The sequence below is a fragment of the Limulus polyphemus genome, unplaced genomic scaffold (assembly GCF_000517525.1).
Source record: "Limulus polyphemus unplaced genomic scaffold, Limulus_polyphemus-2.1.2 Scaffold3504, whole genome shotgun sequence".
NCBI lineage: Eukaryota > Metazoa > Arthropoda > Merostomata > Xiphosura > Limulidae > Limulus > Limulus polyphemus.
Window position 1 is genome coordinate 1 of NW_013669114.1, and position 6532 is coordinate 6532.

Consider the following 6532-nt stretch of genomic DNA (forward strand, 5'->3'; position numbering starts at 1 on the left):
CTTTACTTCTTTATTTACTGTTCTATGCTTTAAGGAAAATAAGTTTAAGAACTTATTTCAAAATGGGAATAATCTATATAAATATATAATCTATAATAATTGAAATTATAATAATTGACTATTTTTCCAAATACTAGTCTACTAAAAAACAGCGAAGACAAGTTACTCTGTACTGACCAAAATTCAGTTTTGTTATTTGATATGGTAACATGAGTGCAAGTGTGGCGCATCATTGTAACTTCTCAATTGTTAGCCAAAAATGGCTCAAAGGTCAATATAATGAAAATATTAAATATATATATAAAAGTGTAATGCTATGAGATTTAATCTCTTTAGTCTAAACAGTTATGTCTTCATGTTATAATCTGTGTTCATTCTAGAATGAAAGAGGCATAATTGATATTTATTTCCAAATTTTTATAGTGGTTGTGAGATTGGTCAAATCTACTGAACCCTTACAGAGATTAATTACTGAAAATAATAGATAAAATATAAAGTTTTTTCTTAAGAAATGTTTGATAACTGTCATAATGTTTGATAACATTATAATGATTTTGCATGTGAAATGTGAAAATTTTCTGATGCATAAAAGTATTTCTAATCTTAAAACAAAAATTACTTTGTATGATATATAAGTAACATGTGAAAAGTAAAAAAGGCACAAGAAAAACATTGCTTTATAAACCTTAAGACTTAATAAAAAAAATTAAATATTTTGCATATGAAAACATTGTATTGTTTACTGATAATCTGCCAAATTTCATTAATATTCGCTTACTAATTTCAAAGTTATAGCATGAAAGAGTTAATTATGAAAAACTCAAGCATACTGCTAAATTAAAACAGGTGAAATTCCCACTATTTTGTTGAGATTAATACAAAACATTAATATTCTAAACATATAGACTTACTATCAGTTATTGTGAAAGTTTCTTCTTCATTTTTCATCGGTTTGATATCCAACAAAACATTCTGCTTCTCATCAGAAAATGGTTCTACCTCCATCTTTAATACTCCAATGATTATACAAAAGCATCACCTGTATATTCTGTAAAAAAAGTTTCACAGTAAGACTAAAGAGAAATAACTTAAGAATCAGAAGTTGACCTGACAAGGATTAGTATAAAATTTTTAAATATAAATTCACATTATCTTGATAACTTTCATTTCAAGTTATAAGCTTTATCTTTTTACATATTTATATTAAAACAGTCACATTATCTGAAATAAAATGACTTTAATACAAAATGAGTAGTAAAACACTCAGAAAACATTTACCAACAATTTCTAAACATGTAATGATTGAGGATTAGAATATTACCCTATTGATTAGATTAGATACACTTCACATGTACCAAAACATGGAAAAATAGAACTATTTTAATTCAGGAGTTGAATTACTAACTTTCAGTCTTTCCACAAATACCAAATGATTTTCTAGATGTTTACATAATTTCAACAAGATACATTATAATACATTGTCGATAAAGCAGTACTACCCACTACAGATATACGATACACTTGACTGGAAGTCACATGATTTTTGGCATGCCTGTGGTAATAGCACCCAAAAGTGTTGGGGATACCCCACCTATCAAACAAAATCCAAAAAGCAGATGAGAAACCAGTCAGCAGTTGTGGAAAATCTGTTAAGTGCACAGAGTTCAATACTTACATCCATAACGTCTCAATTCTTACTGCCTGCAATGTCTACAGTCAGTCACACTTAGAAAGATGTAATAAAGTTAAAAGTAGAAATAAGATAAAATCAAGGCACCCAAAAAATATACATTTCTACTAAACAATGTCTACCATCCTCCACCCTTTTCTGAAAATGACTTATTAAAAAAAAGATCTTAAAAGAATTACAAGACTTACTTTAAGTAGTTTACATTGTCACATTATTTAAGAATAGCACTGGATAGCTGAAACAAGCCCACATAGTTGAAGTTAGTCTTTCTAATTCCAGCTATAATGAATAAATTTAACTTACATATTAAAAGTAGCAAACTACATCTAGTGACAAAAAAGGTTTTTTCCTCATTGAATATTTATATAATAAAATATTTTAAATATTATTATAAAAAAAAATTATTTGCCAGTATTTACATCCATTATTTTCTAATTTAGTTATGAATAATGTTACGTCTCTGGTCGTTTGTTAATTTTCCGTATAATTTCTTTCGTATGAAACTTTAGCGATACAAGTCCTTTCTTAAATATAACTAGTTTATTCTTTCTCAATACAACTTTGCAAACACTTAATTTCCACAGTCACTTTAACTAACACACGTAATAATTCAAAACGAACGACTCACGCGCATGACTCAATTGTCAGTCTTTACCTCTGTCTGCAATTCAATTTCGATTGATTGTCTCACGTTATCCAGAGCACTTATATATACAGGAATAGAGGGCGCCTAGCACATACTGGATTATTCCTGATGTTCCCCGATCCTTCGAGAATATCATGACGTGTTACCGGGGTCACGTGACTACCGCTGTCGTAACACTGCACCTTCTTTAGTATTGTTAAGTCTCCGTTCGTTAGTTAATTTTCCGTAAAAAATATTTCCAAAGAAACTTTACCGATACAAGTCCTTTCTTAAATAAAACTGGTTTAATCTTTCTCAATACAACTTTGTAATACACTTAATTTCCACAGTCGGGCTATAACAAATGCTATAATTCACAACAAACGCCTTATGTGCTCGACTCCACAATATGTCTCTCTCTGTCCGCAGTTCAATTACATTGTTGCCGTCAGTTCTTACCAGTGTTATATATACAAGACTACCACATATCTAGTAGCCTCTCGAAACTTCAGGAAGCGTATCTAATTCACTTTTAAATTTACCAATGTTTTCCATTTGTACTTCTTGCCATTGTTGTTGATTTTCCTGTAGTTGCTGCTGACTTTCCTGCAATTGTTGGAGACTTTCTTCCTGTTTCCTTTCTTGTTCTAGTTGCCACTGTTGTAGTCTCTCTTCTTGTTTCTTTTCTCGTTCTTCCTGTTGCTTTTCTTTTTCCTCCAACAACTGCTGTAATTTCTCTTCTTGTTTATTTCTTTCTCCTCCAACCACTGCTGTAATCTCTCTTGTTTATTTTGTTTTTCGAGCTGCCACTGTTGCAGGTTTTCTTGCCACTGCTGTTGTCTCTCTTCTTGTTTCTTTTCTTTTTCCTCCAACAACTGCTGTAATCTCTCTTCTTCTTTATTTTGCTGTTCGAGCTGCCACTGTTGCAGGTTTTCTTGCAACTGCTGTTGTCTCTCTTCTTGTTTCTTTTCTTTTCCTCCAACAACTGCTGTAATCTCTCTTCTTCTTTATTTTGCTGTTCGAGCTGCCACTGTTGCAGGTTTTCTTGCAACTGCTGTTGTCTCTCTTCTTGTTTATTTTCTCGTTCTTCTTGTTTTTTTTCTTTTTCCTCCAACAACTGCTGTAATTTCTCTTCTCGTTCTTTTTGTTTCTTTTGCTGTTCTTATATTGCTGCCATCAAATCTGCCAAGTCGTAGTTTGATACCACTTCTTGTTTCCATCTTTTTTTTACTCGTCCCACTGTCTGACACCAATTTGTTATGTATCTGCTTGTTTGTTTGTTTCTGGTAGAAATATTTTCCGAGGACCTTCAGTGATACAAGTCCTTTCTTGATTAAACCAGTTTATTCTTCATCGATACAAACTTTTAGTACACAGTAGTTCCACAATCAGTACGTTTCTCGTCACCTTAAACTTAACAACTTTTATAATACACGCCATAAATCACAGCGATTCACAATCTCGATAATTTCGCTCTCGACGAGTGCAAAACACACACTTTACGGCTCACTAGCTCGAAACTAACAGAATCATAAATTACACAGAACTCAAAAATAACTATTGCTCTCACTTCTTTCATTCCCGCTGGCTTTCACTGCCAGGCTTATATACTAACGAAGAGGCATCTCCAACATTCTCGGACTTCCCCGATAATTCGAGAAACTCCTCACGCACGCGCCAGTAGTTTCACGTGAGTTCCGCTGTCGTTACAGTCAGTTATCTATAACTATACAAGGGCTTTCACGCATCCTAACCACCTGGTTATGCCAATATGAAATACAACTTAGTTACTAAGCTTGATAAATTATAGTGAAATTCTATGATATCGATATAGTAATTTATTATTTTTTGATTATTCAACTGTATGCATAAAACCTAAAAAAATTATTTCATTTCATATCCTCCACGTGCGAAATTTTAAAAGGCTTAGCACAAATGTCGTAAATAGAAGAAATAGTTGTTTGCTTCTATGTTTTAAGAAAAATAAGTTTAATAACGTATTTCTAAATAATAATAATCTATATACATACATAATCTATAATAACTGAAATCTAACTCAACTTACCAGTATCCAGATGCCAAATCTAATCCTTGGGAACCTTCCAATGTGTCCAGACAGTCTTCAGTTTGCAGTAATGGAATTTGTTTGTTTTTTGTAGTTAAGCACAAAGCTACACAATGGGCTATCTGTGCTCTGCCCACCACGAGTACCAAAACCCGGATTCTAGCATTGTAAGTCCGCAGACATACCACTGTGCCACTGGGGGGCATTTTACTAAATACTAGTCTACTAAAACACAGCCAAGGCAGGGTCTCTTTGTAGAGACTACAAATCAATTTTATATTATTGGATATCATAACATGAGTGCATGTGCGCCCGGTCATTGCAACTTCTGTAATGATAACCAGGCATGACGGAAAGGTCAATATAATAAAAATTATAAATATATATATAAATGTATAATGTTATTAGATTTATGCTATTTAGTCTAAACATTTATGTTTTTGTGTTGTAATTTGTAGTCATTCTAGAAAGAAAGAAGCATAATTTATATTTATTTCCTAAATTTTTATGTTGGTTACGAGATCGGTCAAATCTGTCGAACATGTAGAGATTCTTATTGAAAATAACAGATAAAATATAAAGTTCTTCCTTATGAAACATTTTATAACTATCTGGACATTATAAAGATTTCGCAAGTGAAATTTAAAAATTTTCTGATATATAAAATATTTTTAATCTTAAAATTAAAATTACTTTGCATGTTGGATAGGTAACTTGTGAAAAGAAAAAAAAATGGTATGAGAAAAACATTGTTTAACAAACCTTAAGAATTAATTTTAAAAATTGATATTTTGCGTATGAAAGTATTGTAATGTTATTTGATAATCTGCCAAATTTCCTTAACATTTGCTTACTAATTTAAAAGTTATAGCATGAAAACTATAACAAGCACAAAATAGTTAAATATTAGGATTACTATATAAGGTTAAGTTAATCTTGATTGTAAGAAGTTCAGCTATTAGTATTGTTAAAATTGTAATGGCCCAGTTACAACAGTTCTCTGTAATAAAATTGCTTTTAGACACAAGGGATGAAAACTATTGCCATGATCATGTGATATTTCTACAAACGTTATGTGTAATCACATGTATAGCACCAGTAGGCAACACATTCCCTGTACTTGTGGATGTCCCAGTCCCCAAGCGTCATTGGGTCTCACACTTGACCAGTACTTAGCTGTGCTGTTCACTGCTGCTAACGTAGTTGCACTGGAACCCAACAACATTTGCTTCATTATCGTCTGGCTGTTATACAAACAAAGTCCGGAAAGAAAGAAATAGGAGATTCTAGACACTGGTTCCTACACAAATAACCAAAAACTGGCTAGACATCATATAAGCACTAATCTCTAGCTTTTGACCATTAGAATTCATTAACACTGATATCTCACTTCCTATTAGAATCCTTTGAGATAGATTTTGTTTTGGAATTTCGCGCAAAGCTACACGAGGGCTATCTGCGCTAGCCATCCCTAATTTAGCAGTGAAAGACTAGAGGGAAGGCAGCTAGTCATCACCACCCACCGCCAACTCTTGGACTACTCTTTTACCAACGAATAGTGGGATTGACCTGAAAGGGCGAGCATGTTTGGTGTGACGGGTATTCGAACCCGCGACCCTCAGATTGCGAGTCGAGCACCCTAACCACCTGGCCATGCCGTTTGAGATAGAAGTTTAAAACAAACCAGAGGGCCCGGCATGGCCAGGTGGTTACGACACTCGACTCGCAATCTGAGGGTCGCGGGTTCGAATCCCCGTCACACCAAACATGCTCGACCTTTCAGCCGTGGGGGCGTTATATATCGGATAGCCCTCGTGTAGCTTTGCGCGAAATTCAAAAAACAAACAAACCAAAGATGACTAATAAAGCATCAACATGTTATTACTTTCAGCCTCCAACCGTACATTCATACTTTGAATTTACATGCATTTTAACTTTATATTCAGTAAAATTGTTACTTTAATAATATTTTAATCTACACATTTTAAAATGTTCAATTATAACCAACTAATATACCTGGCACATTAAGCTTACAATTGGTATGATACACAAGCTACTATTTGTGGATTTAAATTTTACAGATAATTTCATCCACTCAAAAATATTGTTGCGTCATCGAGGTCATGTGATTCTCACGCTCTCTACTTTCTAG

The 6532-nt window shown here is 33.1% G+C and overlaps 1 long non-coding RNA gene across 1 annotated transcript; it reads right to left on the reverse strand.

Annotated features, from left to right (window-relative positions):
- Nucleotides 1–946: 946 nt before the first annotated feature.
- On the reverse strand, nt 947–2014 carry LOC111088299. The gene is made up of 2 exons (XR_002612857.1): nt 1879–2014; nt 947–1048 (listed from the first exon to the last, which is right to left on the reverse strand). It is a non-coding gene; the product is annotated as an uncharacterized LOC111088299 (long non-coding RNA).
- Nucleotides 2015–6532: the final 4518 nt, after the last annotated feature.